The sequence below is a fragment of the Arvicanthis niloticus genome, chromosome 3 (genome assembly GCF_011762505.2).
Source record: "Arvicanthis niloticus isolate mArvNil1 chromosome 3, mArvNil1.pat.X, whole genome shotgun sequence".
NCBI lineage: Eukaryota > Metazoa > Chordata > Mammalia > Rodentia > Muridae > Arvicanthis > Arvicanthis niloticus.
The window spans coordinates 75,811,975-75,838,121 of NC_047660.1; the positions used below are offsets into that span (position 1 = coordinate 75,811,975).

At 41.8% G+C, this 26,147-nt stretch overlaps 1 protein-coding gene across 3 annotated transcripts in view; it reads left to right on the plus strand.

Moving 5' to 3' along the window:
* Lrmda (leucine rich melanocyte differentiation associated) overlaps window positions 1–26,147 on the plus strand; it is a 1,001,791-nt gene that overhangs the window by 678,686 nt on the left and 296,958 nt on the right. The window contains exon 6 of one of the 3 annotated variants that reach the window (XR_013109409.1): window positions 10,228–10,279. The exons of the other annotated variants lie outside the window; for them this stretch is intronic. The gene's annotated coding sequence lies outside the window, so the exon portion shown is untranslated. The remainder of the gene's footprint in view (window positions 1–10,227; window positions 10,280–26,147) is intronic. 3 annotated transcript variants of the gene reach the window in all.

Consider the following 26,147-nt stretch of genomic DNA (forward strand, 5'->3'; position numbering starts at 1 on the left):
CTTGTCCTCTGAAAAGATTAGTAGAATCAATAGGCTCCTCTCAGACTAATGAGGGAAGCAAGAAAGGAGGCACAGCTTGCTGATATAGGGAAGGAAGGCAGACGCATCCCTGATGGTGAAAGTGTGATGCAGAATGTGTCAAAGGACTAATGCCAAGGAACCAAATAACTTGGTTGAAATGGATGCACCTTCAAAGACATAAGATGCCCTGTGTAAAGGAACTAGACAACTCAGTAGCCATATGATATTTCTCCAAATGGAACTTTGAGTTTAGAATCTTTTTACAAAGACAAATCCAGATCTAAGCTGGCTTTGCCAATGAACTCTACCAAATACTTAAGGAGCAAAGACTGTGGGGTACCTTTGAGGCAGTAAATGTATTTGGCGTTAGAGTTCTAAAGTTATCAGAAAATCACAAAGCTGCAAGCAGATGCCAGCAAAATAGAAAGAGAAGAAAGCAATCCCAAAAGCCCAATAGAAGTAAACCAAGAGCCAACTCCACTGACTTATGAACTTTTCTACAAAACCAGAGTGACTATTCCCCGAGTCAGGCCATGGTATCTGCACTGTGAGCCAGTGACTCTGGGGAACAAAGATGGCACAGTTCTTTAAAGAAGTCATGTTGTGAACCAAATCCAAAAACATAGAACTGAAAAAAAGCACCAAATGGAGTGTCTCTAGGGATGCAAAGTTATTTGAAGAGTGGTCAGGGACTCTTCAACAAAAAGAGGCCATTTCTCTCCTTCTTGTGAAGCTTCTTGCAGAACTCTAGCCTGACTTCTGACAGATAAGAAGGAGCTCAGGTCCTGGGGAATCTGCAAATAATCTAAAAGGAACCACCTGTTCTTCTGGCCTCATATTTGTCACAATAAGTCTTGGAACAAATGGGAAGAGCATGGGTTTTAGAGCCACAGAGACCTTGAATAAAATATAGGTTTCATTATTCAGTAGGCAAATTATGTAGTGCCTCTAGGCCTTGAAGGTGTGCGAGGGATGCAGATCCTTCTGAACCTTAATAGTAAAATAAGTAAAGCAAGCCTCGGGTAGCCAGCACATGGTATGTTGGAGATGGACTGTCACTTTCCTTGTGACTTTAAGTCATGGTAATCATGGTGGCTGGGAGTAGTAGCTCCTGGGCTAGGGAGGTGGCTCAGTCAGAAAAAAAAAATGTTTGCTGTACAATAATAAGGACTTGGGTTCATAGTCCCAGCACCCACATAGAAAAGCCAGGTGCAGGAAGATGGAGACCTGAGAATCCCTGGGACTCGATAGGCAGGCCATTGATATTGCCTGACTCAAGTCACCAAGCTCCAGGTTCAATGAGAGACCATGTCTCAAAAAGTAATGAGCAACTGAAGACATAAAACATCAACTATTTTGTTTTTCTGGGCATACACATGCACACACACACACACACACACAAACAGGGGAAATGGATCATGGTTCTTACTACCAATTCCATTTCATTTTGACTTGTGACACCTTGTCTATTTTCCTGGTCTCTGAAATAAGATCACCCATACTACCTGTCCCCATAGAGTTTGCAAGAGGTCTCTTTGAGTTAAACTTGCATCGTTGTTGAAGCAGTGCCTGGCGCATTGCCAAGTAAGTGTTCCACATTCATTTACTGCTTGGATTAAAGCTATCACTGTTGCTTCAGCCTCTAGTGTTGCCTTAGTTGTTGACAGGGCAGCTAAGGCTCTGATATCCTAGCAAGAAAGTCACAAACCCAGAGAGGATACTGCGTAACAGAGCACATAAGTTTATTCAGCCTCCAGGTTTTGTTTGGGGTCTTTGAACATAGACCTGACAGGTTCTGTCTGATTGAGGAGGGAATTGTGACTACCCACACCTGGGGGGTAGGGGTGGGGGGGGGTAAACCTTGGGGGTAAGGGAAACAGGAACAGGCAGGCCCTGACAATAATCTCTGTCATAGACAGGAATATTATGTAGAGACACGTCTGATGTAGGATCTTCCTGGATGGTAATGTGATGAGGTGTGAATGGAGACCTGGGCTATAATTGAGAACCGTGTGGCTCTGTCAGTAGGTGATGGCCTCTGAATGGCACTGTGACAAGGAACAGAAACAGAACCACAGAGATGGGTGGTGTGCAAATTCCTACCCAGCCAGGCCTGAGATGGGCCCCAGGAGGCCTGCCAGACAGTGGGCTGTGTGCTACTGATTTCTTTCAGCACAGCCTATTTTGCCTGTTGCTATTAAGCAGACCGAAGAGCTCATATCCTGTGGACAGATGATAGATATGTCAGATCTCTGAAAAACTGTTTGTCTTGCACAGGTGTACAGGCCTCCTTCTGAAGCAGACAGGTCACGTGACACTTTTCAACACTCTCTTCTGTCCCAGCTTGGCATCCAGCGTCTATCAAAAGGGAAATCTTTCACATGCAATTATGACAGAAAATAAAGGTGATGAAGTGTTATGTACGAAGAAGGGAGGAGATCAAAGGGTGGAAATGAAAAGTGATTGTGCTGGAAGGGTGGCTTTAACTCTACTTGTGGGGGACTCTGTGGTGCCTTGTGCTGCTTGGAAACAGACTCACAGGCACACCATCCACTCAGAGAAGGGATGTCTTCAGCTGTCATAGGCATGACCCTTGTAAAATTATCACACAGGTATAGAGAGCTAAATGATGCTAAGGCCTGTCTTTCCCATTTATTTCACAAAGTGGATAGTTTCACCCACAATCATCAGGATAGTGGGACTCTTTTGATCTTCTAAGAGTCTAATTTTCAGCAGAAGGCTTGGACAACCCAAGACCCTTTTCTTTTCTTTTCTTTTCTTTTCTTTTCTTTTCTTTTCTTTTCTTTTCTTTTCTTTCATTTTCTCTTCTTTTCCTTTTTTTCTGTTTGTTTTCCTTTTAAGGCTCTCTGAAGTTAAGAAAAAAATCATAGTTTGTTCAGATTTATGAATGAGATTACTTGTCATACAAACTTTCATAGTAACAAAAGTATCTTGGCGAGTTACCCAGAGAGGAGTGTACACACACATGCACACACACTGGCATCATATGTTCAGGCAAGTGTCTCTGGCTTCCATGTGAATTATTAAAAGAGTGTGAATAGCCCAAACCAAGTGGAGTCCTAGGTTGCTGAACTATACCCTATGCTTGCCTGCCTAATGCTCATCTTCATGGCACCTTTTCTGTTTAGAAAAGGATTTCTCTCCCTGCTAACTACATTTGATAGCAACTGCTGTTGTCTTGACACATCGCACTGTAACATTTCCAATTCAAGAAAATGCCTTGTTTAAGCCAGCTAAGCAGGAATTTGAGAACTTTTTCTCAACCCATTGCTTTGAAATATCTAAGGAAAAGCCAATAATTTTCAATTGATTTTAGGCAAATCTATTTGAATTGGTCAAAAACCAAAACAAAACCAGAAGAAAGAGGTTTTGATTATAGATTACTGGAAATTAAATCTGAATATTTGTACTTATTTTAGCAACGTTTAATTATGGCAATCCAAAGGAAGCTGAATTTTGCTGAATGCATGCTTGAATTCTTGGGTTTAATGGACAATTAAGTATAGTTTATCAAGTATTATAAATAGTGCCTTAGTTATTTGAAAATGGCTGTTCTAAGTTGGTTTGAAATTCTTCTGAATTTTTCAGCCTCAAAGCTGAGTAGATTTGTTCCTCTCTTGTTTTTTGTGTTACTCTGATCAAACACATGAAACAAGCCACTGAAGGAAAGAATATCTCAGTGTTCTGGTTCAAGGTTAAAGAGTTATTAATCTTTTGCATTAGGGAAGTTGTGAGAGAATATTTTTTTCAAATCATTATTGCCAGGAAACTGAGTGGAATAAAAGAAGAAATCAGGGCAAGATACAGCCCCTCAGGTGTACCCCAATGATGTACTTATACCAATTGGCCCCACCTCTGGCCTTTCAGCACCCAAGAGTCTCATCATGTTGTGAACTTATTAAGGCATTGATCCATTCTTTAGGCCAGAGCCATCATGATCTTGACTTCTCTGGAAATTCCCTCAGGCACAGCTTTGCACACCTCCTAGGACTTTGTCAATCCAATCTCAAGTTGGCAACTAAAATGAACCAATCTGGGGGTGAGGAGCTAGAGAGGTGACTCAGCAGTCACCCTTGTACCAAGCAAGAGTACTTGTTTTCTTTTGAAGAGGACCCAGGTTTAAGTCCCAACATTAACATGGTGGTTTGCCATGCATGGATCCAGGGGAATCCAAAGTTCTTCTCTGATTTCTGAAGGTACCAGGCATGTATATAGTGAATATACACACAGGCAAAATGTTCATCCCTATAGAAGAAATTATCTAAACCTAAATTAACCAACGTGGTAACTCATCTGTGCCTTAGCTAGCATGATGGAAACTGAGCGCTCGCCCAGTTTTACATCATACACAATGAGCCAATGGGGAAAGGTTGCCACCATTTGTTGACTGACTGCTATCTTTCATGGTCTCATCCTTACAGGCTATATTGTTGATATAACCTTTTTCCAGAAATGAGAACTGTAGTGAAGTCAAATGATTGGAGTTTGTCTGAAATGGTGGAACTACCATTGAACCCTTCATTTATCTTATCCCAAAGCTGTTTTCTATTCTCCTTGTTCTCCCACACTACTAATTTTTTTTGTGCCAGTCTGACAACGGCCCTCCTGTCTCTACCCAGAGATCACTGTTCTTATGTACATGTCTTCTTCAAGCAAGAGTAATAGGCATGGAAAGAGGAAGGGATATTTTAATCCCAGAGAAATGGGATCACAAAGCAAGTGGGTCTTGCCCACCTACCTCTCTAAAGCTTTCATGGATCATGTTAGAAACTGAAGAAGATGTTTACTAAAGAGCACTCAGAGGTTCTGGGCAACCCATGCATCTTAGAGACAACTTAATGGTTGGCCAGAGAGACCATGTTGAATACTGTCCAAACAGCAGCTTGAGTGCACTGGGTTGTAAAAGAAATCACAAAATCTTCAAGGTACAGATTGCTATTTTCATTGGTTGATATGAGCCTTTCTAGTTCCTATCAATATTTTTATTGTGTCTTTGAAAGCACAATACTTGACTATAATGTGTAAATAATCTCTGGGACATTTTTATTCATTGACCCTTAGACAAGAAATAAGTCATTAGAGTGGAACAGTATTTTGGGAGACTTAGAGAAGACAGATACCACAGTGCGAAGAAATAGAGCTATCAGAAACCAAGGGCCATTCTACAAGGTGCCTGATAGTTTACAGAAGTTTTGCAAACTCCTGTGTGCTGCAGCGTTAGGCATGGTAGAGAAATGTCCCTCCTTTGGCATCTCTGCTAAGACCAACTCTATTTATTAAATATCATGAGCTCGGCTTGTGCCCTTCAAAGAGCCAGGTCTACCAGAAGAGGAAAACAATCTCTTCCTGTGTGGCAATGTGGCCTTGGAGTTCTGAGCACAACTCTTCCCAGAAAAGCAGCTTACTTAAGAGGGAGCACGTTCCTTGTCTCCCGTGTGAGAAATGCCCGGTGGCACTCGTGGAGCAAATCGTTATCCCAGTTCTCTGTGCTCTTTCCGACAGGTGGGGAGCACTTTAGAAACACTGTTTGTGGGCACAATGAGCCCCTGAGTGGGTCACCAGATCTGTTCATGGGGGAGACCAGTTAGGTTGCCAAGCACAGTGACTAGCAGCATGGCGGATTTTCTGGTTGTGGCTTTAGACTTTTAAGAGCTGTTGATTGACGACTTCATTGAAATCAGCCTGTGTGTACCCACCCTTCCCCATTTCCTTTTCTATTTAATCCAAAGACTGCTGTTCACTGCTAGAGAGTGGAGCTGATGACTGATTGAAAACAATGTTTCTGCAACTTAGATTGCTCAAAGAGAGTATGGGAGGAGGGGGGTGTCCTGTAAAGGAGAAGGAAATGTAGGGAAATAAAAGACATGTCTCTTCTGCTCTCTAAAACGGAAACTAAGTTTCTGGCCTAATTTTGAGACTATGAGCCAACTGAGTCATAGAGGTTAGAGGCATCTGCCCATGGTCCATATCTGGCCAATGAGCAGTACCAGTCATCTGGAATACTTTTAGTTTGTAAAGAATCGTTTACAATTGGTGAGGAGACTAGGAGTCACATGTGGATGCTTTGCAAGTGTCCAGGGCTATTTTTGTCAATAAGAAAGAAGCTGTCTCCAGGGATCATAGAGAATGAAGTCCAAATACCTGAAAGGCCACCCTGGAGTATTTGAATATCTATTCTTTGTGATTTCAGACAGTACATTTAGGCTCTATAGATGAAGTTGTATAAAGACTGAACTTGATTTTGTGTTAGGAAGATAGTGATCTTCCTTTGTTAGAGCCTGAAATACCTGAGAGCCAGCTAAGCCTACTGCATCAGAGGAAGCCACTGTTTGTGGAAACCTATGTTCAGTGGGCTTTCTGCGGTAAAACTACCCTTTGCAAATTTAAGTGAACATGAAGCTTGACATCAGAATCTGTTCATGTGCCCATCAAGTAGAGAGTGAGCAGAACTCACATGCATCCACAAGATACCCAAGTTTCAGGAAGGACAAGTATCTTCAGCGCTGTATTGTTGTAGATCTGCTGTGGCCCTTGAAGCCCTTAGCCTGAGTTCCTGCAGAGCCCAGATAGGAGGGAGCTTAGAAGGGAGGGACTGCACTCTGTGGATACATTTCGGGATGAAAGTGAATGTCTGTTTTGTTCCAGAGTAGACATGGTAACAGAAAACATTAAAACCCCATCCATGGCTAAGATTCCAACTATTCTCCTAAAAGTAAGAACTCAGTACTCAGACGAAGCTTAGTGGGGACCAGGTCTGAGAGGAGTGCAAAGCTGAAGCTTTGGTGGAAATCTTTAAAGAGGTCTCCCTCAGGCACATTTGGATATAGGGTCCACTTTGAAAACGATTCAGAACACCAGAAAGCCTATCCCCAAACTGGGCTGATACAATGGGTTCCTTCTCATGTTTCACACATTCCCTGTTTCCTTACAGTGCCGTGCTCCTCACAGACCTTGGCCTCACTAACATGGCTGTACATTAAGATGCACGTTATTGACTCTGCCTTGATCTATCTGTTAATCTGTATCTTATTTGGAGTCACTGATGAAGTCATCTTCCAGAAATCTCTGCCTAGCCTTATCATCCTACCATGGTGTCTCTTTCCTGAGTTCAGGATAGAAGACAGAAGATGACAGCATAGCAGGCTATTTGCTCTCCTCTTTCTTTGTCCTAAGAATGTCACAGTAAGTTCCCAGGAAGTATACTCTCCTTTGACCTCTACTGGTTGAAATCATACTCTCTCCTACATGGAACTGAGTTCTCAAGATATGGGAGGGAGGAGCTCCTCCCACATGTAGCAAAAACAGCCTTCAAGGCCCTCTTCTCCCTTTTGGTAGTATTCTTAGCACATATTTCTCAAGGACCTACTGACCTCTCCCAGGCTGGCAAAGCCTTGTGCTCCTCCTTGCTGAGTCATTCAGACCATGTTCCCAGGGCACTGGCTTTGTTGATAGCTTTGCTTGTGTTCTGTCCCAGGATCACATTTGACTTAGAGGTGTCTGACTCACCCTCCATACATCCAAGTTATCCCCTGAAAGCATCAACCATGTTTGCTAACTCAACTGTCAAACATCCCATGTGAGTTGCTCACAACAGTGAGAGAACATGACATATCTTCCCCTTTAGGTAGTATTGTGGTCTTGTAAATCTGAATTGGGAGAGTAACTTTATATAATGACACTATTGAGTGCCACTTCTTGAAAAGTGTTTATGTTGGGCATAGCAGAGTATCTCTGTCTATTCTACTAGGATCCAGGACATGAGACCAGGCCATTGGCCAGAGATAGAGACTCCTTCTTAATCTTTACTACAAATGGAAATAGCAAATTAAATCTGAAGCATTTGTTCAATTCCTGCCACATTCAAGAAACAGGAGAGTCAAGAGACATAAGAACACACAAACCATCTTCACTAAAGACTTGACCTCCCAGCCTCTCTCCTGAGGTTGTGTCTTTGGTAAAGGACAAGGTAACATTAAATTAAATAAATTAAATGATTAAATTTAAATAATTAAATAAATTAAATTAAGAATAGGTAATAGGTCTCTTACCTGGGGGAGGGAAGTCCTTTGTTGCATTTGATAGGCTATTTCTTTGGATAGTAGACCTGCCTGATATCTTAACCTTCTATATGAAAACTTGCATGCCATTTACTGAATATGGGAGACAGGAATCTCTAAACTTCTTTTGCCAAATATAAAGCAGATATGCCAATCCCTATCTCAAACTACTGTTTTGATCACTATAGAAAACACTATAAAAAAAAAAAAGTGCTTTATACTGGTGCTTGGTGCTTGGTAGACACCAGTGAATAGCAGCTGACATTACAGTGGGATCAGTATCCCTGGGTTCTCCTATGAAGCAGCAGAAACACATAGTGTTCATAATGTGCTCTGTCTTGTCCCATGGGAAATTTTGATCCCTAGATCTCTTCACTCTGTCAAATTCTATATATTAAAGCCTGCACACTGTACAAGGGGTACTTGGAAAAATGTTTGATATGTCAGGGGCAAGAAGGAAATATTTCTGTTAGAGAGCATTGTGGGTTCTTTATTGACTAGAACAATCAAGAAGTCTGAAGAAAGAAAGAAAGAAAGAAAGAAAGAAAGAAAGAAAGAAAGAAAGAAAGAAAGAGAAAATGGCAAACCCTAACATCTGACCTGAAGCTAATAAGCGTAGGGTCTGGGTAGGAGAACTGGTGAAAGGAGAAGGGTGGGTGTAGTCATCCCTGAAAACCAAGATGCAGGACATCAAGTGTGCTGATAACTGAACTTGAAAAGTTCAATCAATCTAGAGCTAATTTGGCAGGAGCCACAAGATTCCCCCTTCCTCCAGTCACACAACAGAACTTGGTTAGATTTTGTTTAGAGTTAAGGCACCAAATGAAGACTTGGACCACAAAGAAGAAAATCTGCACACATGAAGGCAGGGCTTCCATTTCTTTTTTTCTTGTAGACTCTCTTCACAGAAATAGAAATAGCCCTCAGCTTTCTTCGTAAAGCAAACTTGCAGTTACGCAGTTGTATGTCTCACACTCAACATCCACTTAAATAGCATGAATTCTTTAAAAATACAGAAATTGTTATTGTTACAGCAATTTATTGCCAGGGAACAAAGGCCACAGCAGGCTGGTATTATCTTATTTTCCCCCCTATGGCCCTTTCTTTAAAAAAAAAAAAAAAAAAGAAAAAAAAAAGATAGTATTTCCAATGGATTGTGGAGTGATTAGTGAGATATTTGCAATGCAGATTATCAGGAATAGGAATGGAAAGGCACAAACATTTCAGCTAGTTGACTAGCAAGATTAACTTGATGTACTTTCACCCATCTTTGAGAGGAAAAACACATCTAAATTTCTAGGGGGAAGGTGTCATTTATTTACATCCAGATGGTATGTTTTAGCTTAGTCACAATAAGCCATAAGCAAAGAAAGGGTCTCTAGGGAAAGGGTGAGCTTGAACAGATTTAAAATGCACAGGTGGGAGCCAAGTAGTGAAGGTACATATGGGAGAGAGATCCAAGTAAGTGTGTGCTTGTAAGAGTGGTCAACTTACATTGTTCTAATGTTCTGCCAGTTATCCTAAGAACACAGGCACTAAGTTCTGTTCTTTGTACATCAAATAGATGTTGCAGTGTTCTCACTTAATATAAAGAATGTATCCAACAGGGCAGCCATTCCGTTGAAACAAGGCTGCATTTCATCCTTCGATGTGTAGTTTTCATGAGAGCACACTATTTTGAAAGTCCAGGAATGTGAGAAAGAAAAATAGGAAGATCTTGGGGGAAAGCCATAAAAGATGGGTAAAAATATATTGGGATTGTGGAGCTGGGTATAAAGCTGTGCCTGGGTAGTTGTGATAGTTAATCTTGGTTGTCAACTTGGCACACCTGGGAAGAAAGGCCTCAAATGAAGAATCACTTTTATCAGATTTTCCTGTGGGCATATCTGTGGGTCATTTTATTGTTTGTCGATTGCTGTAGTAGTGCCCTGCCTCATAGGTGTCCTAGGAAGGTGCCATCCTTGGCAGGTGGACCTGGGCTGTGTAAAAAAGGACAGCTGAATGTAGGCCCTGGAGCAAGCCAGTAAGCAACTTTATTGCATAGTTTCTGCTGGAATTCTGCTCTGACTTCTTTCAACAATAGATGGATAGTAACATGTAAACTGAAATAAATCCCTTTTTTCCCTAGGTTACTTTTGATCATGGTATTTATCACAGCAACGAAACACCAGCTAGTACAGGTAGGGTGGAGTTCTCTGCACACCACACAGCGATCTCCCCTAATGGTTAGTCTCCAAGTACGGGCTGTGTATCAGGATACATTCATTTCCCTCACTCCCTTAGTATTCCTGCTTGGTGTCTTCTTTGTATCCCTTCTGAATGTGTACTAATGACCCAAATGAGAAGGGCTTAATGATAGATGGTATTTATTTAATTGGTTGAAATTGAATGATACACACTTTCTGAATCTTGTTAATTCTTGAGGTTAATCTACATATTGGCGAGTTGTCATAAGAGATGGCTTGCAAATGCTGAATCAGAACTGTTCAGGCTTGGCAACAGCCCCATAGAAGAGTGGAAAATGCTCTCTTAAGAGTCTGGAGAAGCCCCTTTGTGATAGCATGATGCAGTCACTGTGAGGTAATGGATTGGCTAGTTTTTCTCCAGATAGCAGCCTGTGTATCTTTTAAATTTAAAATTGGCTTTTCCTTGATTTTTGGTATGGCTCTTGAAGCCCATACCATGTGGAAAGTGGCCTGTGATGTATAGGTCTGGTAGAAGAAATTGCAATTTATTCTACATTCCAAGGTCCACTTTGGAGTTCAGATGACTTCATGGCTAAGTTTTCTAGGAAGATTAGCTCTGAAGTTTTTCCCCGTGAAATTAATTGGAACCAGAGGAGCTGGGGGTTCTGTGTGATCTTCCCCATTTACCAGCTTCAAGGAGTTGGGTGAGCTGCTTCACCTTTTCTCTGAATATGTGAACCATAGTATTTTGTGTTCCTCTTCAAGAGGTTCTGAGAACAACAGCAGGACGGCTGTATGAAAATATTGCATAGAACATAAAGCTGTGGACAAATGTTGTTAGAAATAAAATTAGTCTCCGTGATCTCCAAAAAAAACATGTTCCTGAGACTTCTCTCAGCTGTGGTGAATCACTGTCAATCCTTGGCATATTATGCTAGGGAGATGGAAGCATCCCCGTGTCGTCTTCCTCTGTTAACAATGTTGGGCACAGTTTTTACCCAGGCATCCCTCAGATCTTCTGAAACAGATCTGGGAAGAATGTATGCTATGTTTCCAATTAATGCCCTAAGTACACCCTTGCTCAAAACACATGTTTTAAAAAATAAAGAATCCAACAGTAAAGGCTGCCCTGCTGATGTTGAACTGCCTGAAGTAGGGAGTTTCTTTGCGTTGAGCTAGTATCAAAAGCTTCTGTTCAATATGCCCTTGTATTAAAGTGTTTTTCACCATCAACCTTCCAGAACCTCCTGTTTATTCCAAACTTTTATGTAGTTTTTATTAATCCAATGTTCAACTGTTAAAAATAACCCTCAATAAGGAGGCATTTGATGAAATGGGACTTCTTACCACAGCTATTCACTGGTGGGAGATACTGTTTTTCAACTTTGTAAATTCCAAGCTGAGTCTAATCAGATGGCATTAACATTGAGCCTGAGGTGTGTGGAATGTTAATAGGGGCATTTTGGACAGTTTGTTTCTTTTTTATTTATTTTCTCAATCTACCAAGCATAGCCGTATAAAAGATGAAGTTCCTGGAAGACATGGGTTTTCTGTTTAGCTGGGAGCCTCCAAGAAACTGGCAGATTAACCCCACCACAGGGGAAGTACCAGCTTGATAGGAAACAGGCAGCTGAGTTACATGTAGTTGGAGTGAAAGCTCATTTCCATCCTTTTGTCAAAGGCAAGTGTATAAAGCATACAAGCAGTACACACGGTCAGCTTCCTCCACCACTGCTAACTCCACTGTGAGGACATGTGGGTAGGAAGTGTGCTAGTCCTCCTGTGCCAGGAAGCCAGGATCTCCTCTCTGCTCAGAGGTCCTGGAGCCCTGCAGTTTAGAATCACAGGTACAGGATCCAAAGTAGCCACTTAACCACCTTCTTAAGCCATCAAGCTTGACAGCAGTCAGAAGATACCAAGGACCCATGTGTTACTTCTGTGAATACTTTTTGGGCTCTTACTCTTTTCTCAGTGGGATGCTAAGCCCTGAGGGTAAGACAAAGGACTTTTACTCTAGCTAGGATCTAGAGGTTTCTTAAAGATGCTGTGTGTCTTTTGGTTTGTAGGATTCAGTTTGGACACTTGATTGAGTCTCAGTTCACTGAATGGGATTCGTGTCCTGTTGACCTTGTCTCTACAGTCACTTATATGTTATGTTGAGTTGCTAAGTAATGGGTTTAAACCTTTCAAGATACAGATTATGGTTCACATGGATTTAATGTTTACTGAAAAATAAGATGTTCTTTTTGTTGTTCTTGTTCTCCATACTTGCTTCAGTAAGTGTTCCATTATTACTTGCTTGTTCCATACAGGAAGGTGACTAGAAAGAGGTAGAAGTAATTATACACTGTGTGATGATACTACAGTTGGAAGGATAGTATCAATTCATTTTGTATTTCTATAATAAAATACTAGAAGTTACAGACTTTTATTCAGTCAAAAGTTTAGTTTGCCTCAGTTCCAGGGTATCAAGTATGTGGTTGGAGAGAAAGCCTTGGTGTGGCAGAGTCCCTAGGTGGCACTGGGCATTACAATAAGAGAGATTGAAGAAGTAAACATGTATGTACACAAGAGTGTGCATACATTTATGCACATGTGTTCTGGTGTCTCTCTTTAAAGCCACAATATTCCATCATGGGGACTCCATGATGACTTAGTATAACCCTAACCACTTTCCAAAGGCCCTCCTCTGAACACTTTACTCAGACTATTTCCACCCTCTTGATCCCTCATAATGGGGATTAAATTTCAAACTAAGACTCTGTAGAAAACAGACTCAAGCCATATTCAAGTCATGACAGACACTGTCTACATGGCAGAGACCATAGATTTTGTGTTTATAATGATGTCTTCTCTGGCAGATAGTTGTTAGTTTTAGTAGAACTATTGCCTCTTAAATCCAGGAAGACAATTTTTCCATGAACCTAATGAATCTTGAATCAGAAACTTCTTGCCAGGTAAGGTGTCTCATTTCTGTAATCCCTACAATAAGGAGGCCAGGCAAGAAGACCTCTGTGAGTCTGAGGCCTGCCTGGTCTAAGTAGTGAGTTCCAGGTCAGCCAGGGATACATACACTGAGAAAGAAACCCTGTTTAAATAAAAATGTTGGTTTGGTTTGATTTGGTTTGGTTTGATAGTTTGCTTGTTTTTTTCCTTGTGTTATGCTACCTTGATCTCAGAGCCTTATACATGCAAATCAAGCATCTTTTTCATCTGTCTCTTCTTTTTAAAATTCTCACAGAGACAGAGAGTGCATGAGTGGGCCTGTTGCCCCCTTCCCTTATCAAATCAGGGTCCAAGACAGGTTCCCCTATATACTATAGAAACAGAAGACAAAGGCTGTTGTCCTTTGGATTCCCATCCTGACCCCCATGTCAACCAGCTGTGCAGCTTCCCGAGCTTCCCGGGCATTTTGAGCTTCAATTTCCTCATCAGTAAAGTGGGGATTATCCCCACACCTCAACGAGCTGCTAAGAAGATCAAATGAAGTAATTCTGGGAACAGCGTGCCCTGTTCTGTGGCCTTGGCTCACTAAATGTTATTTCAGTCTGGCTGCTGGTGCAGGGACAGAAGTATGACCTGCCAAGAGGTCAGATGGGAGGTAGCTCCTCTGTGACCTCTGAGTGACTATGGGGTGAGGTCAGGGAACCATTTTGTCCTGGGAAGGCTCTCATCACTGGAAAACTTGAAAGCCGCGTTCATTTTTAGCAGTCCAGAGAAAGGCATTCAATTTTTCTTATTTCCATCCTGGGAATCACAATCTACATTTGCAAGAAAATGAGGGTGTCATTTTCCTACTTCCCAGGCACCTGGGCTGATTCATTGCAGCATTAGGAGTGGTTAATGGCAACCGAAGTAGCAGCAGGTTTTGGCGGCAAGCAGGTCCCCACCAGGGACCCAGGGTAACTCCCAGGTGTTATTGCAACCTGTCTGGCTTGCTATGAGCTCACTGGTTTTTCCATGCAGTTATCTGCCAGTCTCTGCCTTCATTTCCTGGGCAGAGAGTCCGAGGTCACTGGAAACATCAAAACTGCTGGTTGAGGGTCTGGGGCATCCACTGATTCTTGTGTTTGGTTCTGATCACAGGTTGAAATGAGAATGCTTTCTCTCTTGGCTTGGGCTGTGATCGTACTCTGTAGTTTCAGAAAATTTATTTGCTGTTCATTTCGTTTCTTGAAAAGCCTGGCAATTTGTTTCTGTCCTCTGCTCAAAGAGACTTAGTTCAGGACTGGCTAGAGTCCAGGAGTAATGAGGTGTTGGGGAGAAAAACACCACCCAAAGAAATGGATCTTTATTAGCCCCTTCCTGTGGTGGTGATGGCAATATTGCAGCCCACGAGGTGATGGGTCTTGATTTCCTTTTGGCTTGACTGAGGTTGGCCTGGGGTTGGCCTGTTCTCTGACGTGGGGCCTCTGCATCCCAGATGGGGGAATGTGTCTGACTTTGGCAGCCCATGTGTGCCTGATGGAATAACACTTCCCAAGCATGCATATGACCGAGAAGATGGGGGACATTTAGCACATGGTTTTGGGTCTTGTATACATTTGTGTTTTTATTTCAGGTTGCCTTCCAGCTTGCTTCTCTAGGGAAGATGAGTGTCTGGAAATAAATGCTTTATCTGTAATTATAGGGAGCTTCCATGGGCTCACAAGACCAGAATCCTGCAACTGAAACCTATTATGTAGAAGAAATAAACACAGGGAGGGTTCAAATTCTAGATGATGGTACCCCAGCTTTCTTCTATCCCATAATTCTCCTTGCGTCTCTGTAATATTTTTACTTTGCATATACACCTACAATGCTGTTTATTAAATACTTAGATCCAGCTGGCCAGTGGTGGCACATACCTTTAATCCCAGCACTTGGGAGGCAGAGGCAGGCAGATTTCTGAGTTCGAGGCCAGCCTGGTCTACAGAGCGAGTTCCAGGACAGCCAGGGCTACAGAGAGAAACCTTGTCTCGGAAAACCAAACACACACACATACACACACACACACACACACCCTTAGATCCAGATAAGTTGTCCTAACAAGTTTGTAGTCACTTGAGAAAAATTGAAATAAGTTAAAAGAAAGAGTGATTTTTATTTAATGGCAAGCGTATACCTATTGGGCACTGTATAACTTCTGAAACCTTGGAGTCAAGTTGGAAACTTCTGGCTTCATTTCCTATTCATGGTGGTCATCACAGAGATGTTGCATTTTAAATCCCCAAATTTCAAAAAGGTAATACAATCAAAAGGAACCCAATGTTATCTGATGTTCAGATAGGGCCATTGTAAGGTAGATTTATTTGTTGTTTTTATTTATTTGTTTTATTGTAAGGTTATTTCAATTTCAATGTCTCAGCCTCATTTCTGTAATTGTTCATTCTTGATCCAAGATATTCTATCTAGTACATAGTTAGAAAACCTAGGTCCAAGATGCTCTCAAATGACCACAGGCTGGAAGGGAGGGGTAAAACCTGTTCCATCCACTTTCCTCTTGCTTGTCTCATCTCTGCTCTGATCCACAGTCAAGGGGTCCAAGAGCTGTGTAGCCTTCTGCTTTGCACAGAACTGGGATGGTAGGACCTCTCAGGGTGCTGATTCCTGCTCCCAGTCCTAATTTGAGTTCTCCATAGGCAGCCACACCAAGCGGGGTGCTTTGCTTTGTCTCATCCCCAAGGAGAATGCTGTGGTGTTGAAACTCTTGGGATCTCAAGGCAGATGAGGTATTTAGTTCCAAACCCAATTCCACTTTGACATTTTGCTTAAGTGTATTTCTTGTTGCTTGTCACAGATGATAGGAATTAAGGCAAGGTGAATTAAATAATTTCATCATGATTTTAATTTAATTAGATACCTGGACTTATCCCCCCCCCCATGTGAATTTGCTTTCTAAAGTACAACCATTTTAAATCTGAGCAAGAATGCATAGCAGAGAAGGCCTGCACAAATGAACAACAAAAATCCCCAGTTCAGAGGCGCAATGGGAATAATTTAAGTGGGAAAAGGCCTCTTTGCAAATGGGGATGGGGTGAGGTGGGGGGCAGTGAACTACTCTTTCAAGATTTCCATTTCCGGCAATGTCGGTTGGTCAACATCCATGTTTCTATTCAGCTGCCTCTGACTGGACAACTCATGTAGGCCTAAGGCCTGAGCCCATTCTGTCAAGTTTAAAGGAGGAGATGTTTTCAGCCCCCCTGATGGGGGTGGGTGGTAGCAGGTGGGAACTGCTATTGAAGAGTTGGAGGGGGGGGGCCCTAAACCTCCCTTTCATCCAATCTGAATGTTGGTGGCAATATAGAAGCTCATTGAAGCGACTCTAACAAAGCTGCCCTCCCTGCCTGGCATTCAGAAGGGGAAAAAGGGTATTTTGCACCATGACAACAGGTGACCTCTATTTGGAATTGTCAACAAACATTAATAGACCTTCCAAAACACATAGGCTGTGATGTGGGGAGATCGGCCGCCTGAAGGGAGAGCTAGGCTTTCAGTGGGCATAGGAGCTGCTCTAGCCGGATGTCAGCTGACGTGGTTAATTGGGAATGATTAGGGCTGTCTGCAAGCTGATTCCCTGAGTTCGGTGCACACATAATTGTTGTATGTAACCCGGAGCGGCTCTGCTCTTTCATCTCTATGAAGAGATTAGAAAAGAAGAGATTTACGGCTTAGGTTGCCCCAAGCCACACATAGCAGGCTTAATTTTCCTTTCCAAGGGAATCTGCAGACTGCTGTTGTGACTAGTTCTCTTTGGCTTACATGGTATGCCGAGGTCACCTGTGTGTGTGTGTGTGGGGGGGGGGGGGATGGGAGGGTGGTTGTTGTTGTTGTTATTTTTTTTGTTATTGTTGTTACATGATTGATTGACTGAGATGAATTATTCTTTCAGAGCCATAATAGAGGCAAGATGGAGGCTAGTGATAAGTGCAGAAGCTCAAGCGATTCTTCCAAATGCACTTCTGTCTCTATTTAAATAAATCGAACAGAACTCATATATCCTGGATGGTGTTGCCTGTTCCCTCCCCCCCTGTGTTCTATAGCCTGGAGCTGTTTTCTCTGGAAGTCTGAAGCTCTAAAATGAGTGTCTATTTATTCAATATCTACTGCAGGATATTTGAATCCTTTCCTGCTTCATTCCTTCTAATGTTTTCCCCTGAATCCTTCAGCCTGAGATAAGTAGCAGGTTCCAGGTACACTGTAGATCAAACCCACTGTGCCCAGGGCCTGTATCTGAGCTAAAGGCTGGCAGCTTGGAGAACCTGAGGTAGAGAGAGAATAGTGGCAGCTGCTAGCATCCTAGTATCAGATATATGCTCTGTGGAAGCTGCCCTAGAAGGCCTTTTTAGGAGGGCAAAGAAAGTTGCTGTTAGCAACAGACTAAAGTTGAACCTCTTCAGTCTCCTGAAGGAAGCCAGTGTCATCTACGGAAAGGCCATGGTGACTCTTGATGGCCCTTCAAAAGGCACAAGATGGTATGCAAGTAACCTACTTCCAAAGTATTGACAACAAAGACTCCCAGGGCTTCCTCAGGCCCTAAGCATGACAGCAGTAGCAAGGCTTCCTAAAGTGACCCTCTGTGCAAAATCTAAGAACACACAGGGAGGGATAGAGAGTGCAAATGGGTGGAAGTGTGCACATGCATTAGTGATGGCTGGTCTTCTGAATCAATGAGAAAACTGCATAGGGTTGGGTTAAGTGTGTGAGCAGCTCAAATCCATTGACAACAACCACACTGTCAGAGCAATCAAATGTCTTTCGTATCCTCCTCTACATTTGCAAAATAATCTAAGGTCAAAGGGGCTAGGAGCCCATTGAGAATGGTCTGCAGAAACTCCATACAACTTGGGAGTCATAAGTTCTTCTCACAAAGTTGTGGATGAAAAGCTGTGGCAGCCTGAGCCAACTGTCCTGCTCCCTTATGTAACCAACACTCAAATCAAGAGCTAAGAGAGAAAACTTCAATGACCCATTTGACAAAATATCCCTCTGGGAGGCCTGCCACCACTCCCTCAAGAATGAGGTAGAAGAATGGTACTCATCATAAATCAAGCCCTGCTACGTCAATACCTCATCTTGAAGTATTTCAGCTAACTGAAAGCATCTCCTTGAATGTCCTCGAGACATTCAAATATTCAAATATTTCAAATGAAATAGTTGAAGTAGTTGGAGGTTTTGAAAAATTCTTTCTTGGCTGGACATTCTTAAGGCATCAGCACAGAGATGGTTTAGAACACTGTAAGTCGTGTTGCCTTGAGGTGTGCTACACCCTAGAAGAACATTTTTAAGGTTTTCTTCCTAGCTCTTTCTAAGAAAAGTAGGTCTAATGTGGAATTTCTGTGCTCATCCATGCTGAGAAATTGTGTTGTCCCTCTAGTATATGAATCTATGATAATAAACTCAAACTTGCACTCTTCAAATACCAATTTTGTAAGTTAAACATGAGCTTTGGATAAGTATATATCAATCTCGCCCCTTTGTGCCCACTTTGAATAAGAGTTGATGGCTTCTATATATGCCCTCGGAAATGTTTTTAGAGGATGGTCATCATCATACTCTCAGCTAAAGTTGAGCTGCATAAATATTTAGTTAGTGATAAGCATGTTTCTTGAAGTTGGACATATGTCAGCATTTCCTTAGCTGCTGCTGCAAAGGCAGGGTACTGTGCTAGCAGTGTAGTGGGAGATAAGGGAAAGAAGAAGAAAGGAGTGTAACCATGTAGGGCAGAACTCTGTGCTAAGATACCACTGTTTCCCTTCTATGCGTAACAAGTCAGCGATCAGAGATTATTAAGGGAGAGTTGCCATTATAAATTTATAATTCATTTTCAAAAAGATCACCTGTTCCTTTCCAGGTGGCTTCTTATGTCAGTAACTGGACAGATGCTGGATTTAAAGGACGCTAGGCTTAGAACTGGTTTGTTTCATGTGGCCTAGAAGAATTATCCCTGGATCTCAGTAGGGATCCTTTGGCTGTTTAAGAATACTGAATTCTGTTGTTGCCTCAACTCCTAGTACAATATGTTTCTATGATTGCATGTCAATTCTGAGAAGTAGGACTGCCATAGTGATGGTTGGTGTCCTTGTATTTTGAACATACTTGAGTGGCAGTACATAAACTCTGATGATGAAACCCACATAGAGAAGGGTGAATATATGAAATCATTGAAGCAAAGATTATGAAAGTCCATTTTATGTTGGTACCATGATAGGCAGAGCTTCAGAAATGTATAAGGCATGGCTCTGAGGCATTCTGAGGGGTTCTGAAGAGACAGTTCCAGTGAAACAGCTCATTGTATGTGTAGAAGAGATCTGAGTTCTAACTGGAGCACATGGGAGAGACACTGACCTTAGTGAGGAGAAGGAGCCCATTTTCCAGTCTTAACCAGAGAGCTCTAATACACACACATGATATTTGGGTAGTAAACAAATAGGAACCTTTATGCAGACAAAGGGTAAAGCCTTTCAAGGACATAGAGACTTGAAGACATGGACAAGACATGTAAGAAAATGAGAGGTAGAAATAAGAAGTATGGGATTACCACTGGGTAAAAGACCAGAAATGCAGATGAGACGGGGAAGAAGGATGTTTGAGGTTAATCACAAAGGCATTTACACTAAGGAATACTTGTAGCAAGGCATCCACTGAGTGATTCTGAACAGAACAGGGATAGGATCAGATTTGTGTTTAAGAATGAGGTCTTCAGAGTAAATGATGTCTCCGACTCTTCCCAAACCAAGGGCAATGGAAGCTTACACTTGAGGTTTTGCCCACAGGTTCCACTAAATTATAATCATAAGGTAGGCAGAGAGATCTGGGCTCCGAGATTATTAATGTACTGAAAGGGATGATAGAGAAATAATTGAAAAACTTGATTAGGAACTTGAATTTTACGTAAGGATACACATATTGTCATCTTTTGTCCAAAGTGGGAGTCCTGTAATACTAGGGGCTCTAGAAAGTTCTAAAATCTCAAGGTGATTCACTTAGACGTGATTTTGTAGCTTATAAGGCAGTGGAAAAGCATGAAGCGTCTTTTTTTGACAAAGCTTAAGTTATTTATTGGAGATGAGATTGCTTGCCTGTTAATCTACCTGCAGATCAGTAGTAAGGCAAAACCTTGGAGGGAAAGTCTCACACACGTTCCATGATCAGAAAGTGTGACTCTGTGTTGCTAGTGAGCGCTGCATGACAAAGGAGCTCACTGGCAAAAGAACATGGGATGCCCTAAGGAAACTAGACCATGAATCCTTACTTTGGATTTCCCTGAGCCTTTCATGGACCAAAGTTTATCAAGGTAATACTGAAAGTCCAGTGTGATGATGTTGGTGCCTTTTGTTCCTAAACATATCAGTTTGTGAGACTGGTATTCCTTAGATTGCTCTTTGGACAGCGCTTCTCTCTGTGTGTGTGTGTGTGTGTGTGTGTGTGTGTATGTGGTCAAAGGTCTATATGTGTATGGAAGGCAGTGGTCAATGTCTAGTGTCTTTCCCAATCACTTTCCAGCATATATTTTGCGATACCATCCCTCACTGAATCTGCAACTCAGCAGTTTATGTAGACTGGCTGGACAGTGAGCTCCAGGGGTCTTCCTCTCTACACTTAACTAACTCAAGGATTTTAGACCAGTACTGCTATGCCAGGCTTACTCTTTGGTACTGGATTCCAACTCAGGTCGTCGTTCATGTTTGTTAAACACACAGACCAAGCCATCTCCTCAGCCCTAAGCCACTCTTAAAGGTTTTTTTTTTTTTTTTTCCCTTTGTCTATTTGTATGCTCAATAAAATTTCCTTCAAAAGTTGTACCCACTTAGTCCCTAAGCTACCAGTGAAGAGGCCCAGAAAAGCAGTCTAGTCAGCATCCCCACTAGGATTTCGACACCATGATAGTGTGAAGTCTGGAATGTCTGTCAGTGGTCAGGATAGTACAGGCACAGCTATCTGTTTAGTGGGCAATATGCTGGCTGCTGAGAAGATTCCAGCACAATGCAACTCTTCTTGACCTTGTACCTTTGTAAAGTCACAGCTCTATTAAAGTGTCGACCAGGGCATTCAGAAGAGCTGTGACTGGGCATAATGTGCCTGTCGAGGGTGACCATTCATTTGTCCGTCTAATTAGCACTTAGCACCATTGATTGCCCCATATATTCTAAAAGAAAAAAAAAAGTTCAGAGCCTGTTGGATTTCGGTACTTGGATCACCAGGGCTCAGATGGAAATTGAGGCCTGTCCTTGTATTTATGGGGGCTGCTTCTTCCCAATACATCACACCTATTTTCTCAGCCCTGTTCTCAGTAATGCCTGCCACAAAGAACCCCATAAATCCAGCATTTGTGGCTGTAAGTTTGTCATTCTTTTCCTGAAATAAGATCAGGGCACTATTATAAAACAGCAGCAAGCTGCCTGTGAGAGCAGCCGACATCCCATTGACTGATTCATTGGGGGCATTTAGTTCTTCAACATGGAAAAACAAAAACAAGCTCCAAAAAGCAAACACAGTAAATTAAAGAAATGTTATCCTGTGCATAGAGGCTTTTTGCGTGCTCGCTTCGTATGGTCATATGACTGACCCACTCCTTTGTAGGAGCAAATATGTCTTCCTTTAAGGTTATTGAAGACACATGATGTCATTTATTTTGGCCTCCTTGTCAGCATTGGGCTACATTTAGGAAACCTAACTACCAACAACAACAACAAAAAAGCTGCCGTTTGCATCTGCTTAAGTGGACCTGTGACTTATGAAGCTTGTTGAGTAGTTGTGTCTGGTTGATAACTGAAGTTTAGCTGGGGGACTTTGCCATTGTTGACTTAAGGTCAGGCACAGACTTTGAAAAAAAAAAAAAAAAAGGAGTTGTAGTGCTGACAGATGTTTTCTTTCTAAGCACTTGGGCGGCTTCTCTTCCTGTTTTACTAAGTAGAGGACAGAATTAACAGAAAGCAAAAGATTCAGGGTTTTCATGGGCTAGGACTCAGTCATTTACTGGAGGGAGAGCACTCTACACTGACCTTTGTGCATGGTGGACACTCGCTTGTGGCTTTCTTTTGTCAGCAGAAATTGAGCAACTTGTACACATAAGGACCTGGGATGGGTGTGACAGGATTTAAAGCTCTCAGATGACAAGGACCCCTGCCGGGCCCCCTGGGAGCTTCACTGCCATCTCTTATGTCTACCTTTAACTATGAACTTGGAATGGTCACTCAGGGTGTGCTGTGGCTTCAGAGTAGTAGGACAGAGTCCAAATATGCTCTTCTCTCATTGTTTTTTTCATGGGCTGCGCCTTAATTTACTTTCTCTTCATCAGGGTTCACAGAGATTGTTTAAACAGGGAAACACTCTTGTCAGAGGCCTCTCCTATAGTTCCCAATCTATCCTTTTCCACAAGCATTTTGGAAACCAAGACATATTCTGTTTCTCTTTACAACATACAGTTCAGTGTTTTATGTACATGGGATTTCATCTTATCAAAGTCTACTGAATGTATGAATGCATAATAGAATGTATGTATGAAGGACACACATGGGGTGACTCTCTCCCTGGGGGTAGTGAGTAATATCTGGAGACCCTAATTGGTTTTTATCTTTGGAGGTGATGGCAACACCATCATCTTGTGAATTAAAGCTAGGATGGTGTTAAATAGTTCACAGTGTTCAAGAGTCAGAGTCACCTCTCATCTAAGAATTACCCAGCTGAAAATGCCACAAGTACCCATTGAGTAACTTGGTATCAAACCATTCAACACTTCTCCTTGATACCCATGAAGTGGACCTTCGTCTTCTGATACATCTGGTTTTGAAAAGCTTTGCAAGAGGTTAATAGAACCAATTTTCTCCTGGTGAAGCTTTCCAGACCCTCCAGTCAGTCATAAATATTTTTTTATGACTTACAGTTTATTGTCTTTAAAAACTGTCTTTATTATTGTATGTATGAGTGCATGGTGTGTGTAGGTAGGTAGGTAGGTACGCAGGTAAAAGTGCAGTGTGGTACATGAAGTTGACTCTGTCTGCGTTTTCTTAGGTTCCAGAGAACTTGGTTGCTAGGCTTGCACAGAAAGCATATTTGTCCACTGAACCATCTAACCAGCCAAGACATCCAGCTTCTTGCTCTCCTGATTACCTATCACCTGACAGTTTCATTGCCTTCTAGATCTGAACATTGTTGAAACCAAAGGTAATGCTTCTCAGAGTTTATTACTCACAAAATTGCCTAGCTGTGCTGTTAAAACCAGATAGCTCAGCAGTTCTGGCATGGGGGCCCGCCTCTCCATTTCTAATAAGTTCCTAGGGGGTGCAAATAGAGAAGGCTAGTGGACCATACTTTGAGGAACTAGAGTCTTTTTGGTGTATATCCACCATTGCCATGTTTGAAACAAGGATTACTTCTGTATACATATATCAGATATTAGAAGCCGTTGGTTGTCACACATACCCCATGGCAAAAGAGAGATAGTTGAGCACCAGGATGCCATGAAGCAGATGAAGCAGAACCCTAATGGTTGGCTTAGTAGTTGATCTGGGCTTCTAATGTATAGGCCTGAGATGCACCTGTTTCAGGTTAAGGGATGAAAACATATAGCAGTGTTCCTTCCTATAGTTTAAACCTGGAGGCTGTAGTGAGGTGGGGAGCCATCTCTGATCATAGACTTGCAAGAATGAAATACCAGTTGTGAGAGTGATTCTCCAGATTATGCATATGTTTATAAATTACCCTAGGTGTTCCTTCGCCTCATTCCCTTTATTGTGGAGTGTATTTCTTTAAAGTGACAGCTTTAATTTTTTCCCCCACTCTGTGCAGATTTCATGGATGATGTAGTTTAATAAATCAAGGCGATTTCTACCATTGTATCAAGACTCTTTAATCAGTTCTTTGAATTAATGCAATCAAACGGTTGAATTCTTACATTCGTCTCTGTATTTATGGCTCTGTTGTGCTTTTTTATTGAATTGGAAGAGGAATATCTTCATTTGCAGCCAAAATAAAATAAATCTAGGCAGGTTATCTAGTAAACTGACTAGGGCACAGAGTATGTGTTGTTTATGTATGCATGCACGTGTAAGCTACAAATGCAATAGCTATTTCTCATATGAAGTTTTGCATTGACTTCATATTCAAGAAACTAGCATTCTACCACATTCTATGATAGTGGACCTATTTTTACCAAGTCATTAACCTTTGAGGTCTCAAGGATGCCCTAGAAACATTCAGAAATCAGAATCCTTTTGAAGTAAGATACCTGGATTTTGTATTTCTCAGAATTAGAACACAGACTCTGAAGTTGTGCTGCCCAGAGAACATTCTAGTGCTCCCTAAACTGGTAGCAAGGGTACATCTAATGGAGGCTAGTATAAACACTAACACATGTAAGTTGTGCTGTGCCTTAGTCCATACTTTTGCTTTGTCAGAAAAACTAGAAAGATTACGTACTTCTAGGTGACTTATATATAACAGACCTAGTATCAAGTGATGGCTTGCTTGGTAACTTAATATAGTGCTTGCTTTGCAAGGATGGCAACCTGAATTTGATACCCAGTATCCTCATAAAAGGTGGGCATGATGGCATATGGTTGTAACTCCATTTATGGGGAAGAATAAATAGGAAGGTCATTGGACTCACTGGCCAGCTAGTCTAGCCTAATTGGAGAGTTTCAAACCAATGAAAGAGCCCATCTTAAAGAAGGTGGACAGCATTTCTGGGCATGGCACCCACAATTGTCCTTTGGCTTCCATCCTCCATGTACATAGATATACACAAGCATTGCTGCAAAAGGACACACACACAAACACACACTCACTCACGCTCACTCACATGTAGGTGTTTTCAAGAACACATTTATTTGGTTCACAGTACTGGAAGCTGGAAAGTCCAAGAGAATAGCACCAATATAGATATTGTTAAGCACATGACCTTGATTGATAAGAAACCCATCTCTGCAGTACCTAACCAACCCTAGTGCTAACAGCATCAGTACTCTCTAATCACTTCTTTAAGGCTCCATTTTTGATACTATGCCAGTGGTAATTATGGTTCCAGCATGAATTTTGGAAGAGACAGCCAAACCAAGAGAACAGTTCTTTATTTTGTTTTGTTTTCAAAATCAGAAATGTTAACCTACGATGCATTCTTTGAGAGGCTGCAGCTGCAGCCACTACAAACATAGGCAAAGTGACCAGAAGTCAGTTGCAACTCTGAAGGAATGTTGCTTTTCAGTGTGTGAGACATGTCTCCATTGATGAATTTTATTTCAAGATCTCAGGAAGCAGAGATTCTGCTGAGGCTCTTATTTTTTTCATGTAGTTTTAAAAGTCTTGAGTATATGTGTGACTCAGTGAGAAATTGGATTTTACAAGGTCATTGTGGCACAGTGGCCAGGTAAAATACTTGGTAAAGTTATGCTCTGCAAATGCACTGTCTTTATTTGTTTTCCATTTTGAGACAGAATCTCACTATGTAGCCCAGGCTAGCCTCAAACTTCTCATCCTACTAGTTTGGTCTCCTGAGACCAGAGGTCACTGGCATGTGTCACCAACCCTGACTGAGAACTAATGATAGCTCCATTAGGAAGTGAGTATTATAATTACTAAACAACTGACAGTAGAATTTCTTAAAATAGGACATGGCTTCTCTTCCTCCTCTTTCCTTGTTTTGGAATATGGTTTATGAACATCAAAGCTGTACCAGCCTTCTATGGGGTACATTTCTGTAATCCTAGAACTTGGGAGGAAGAGGCAGCATGATCTAGAGTTAGAGGTCATTTTTAGCCATCTAGCAAATTTCAGGCTAGCTTGAGCTACATGAACAACAGAATCAAAATACAAAGCCTATACAACCTCTACACCTTCTAATGCTGATGGCATCCATTGTTCCAGTAGGTTGAAATTTTATAAC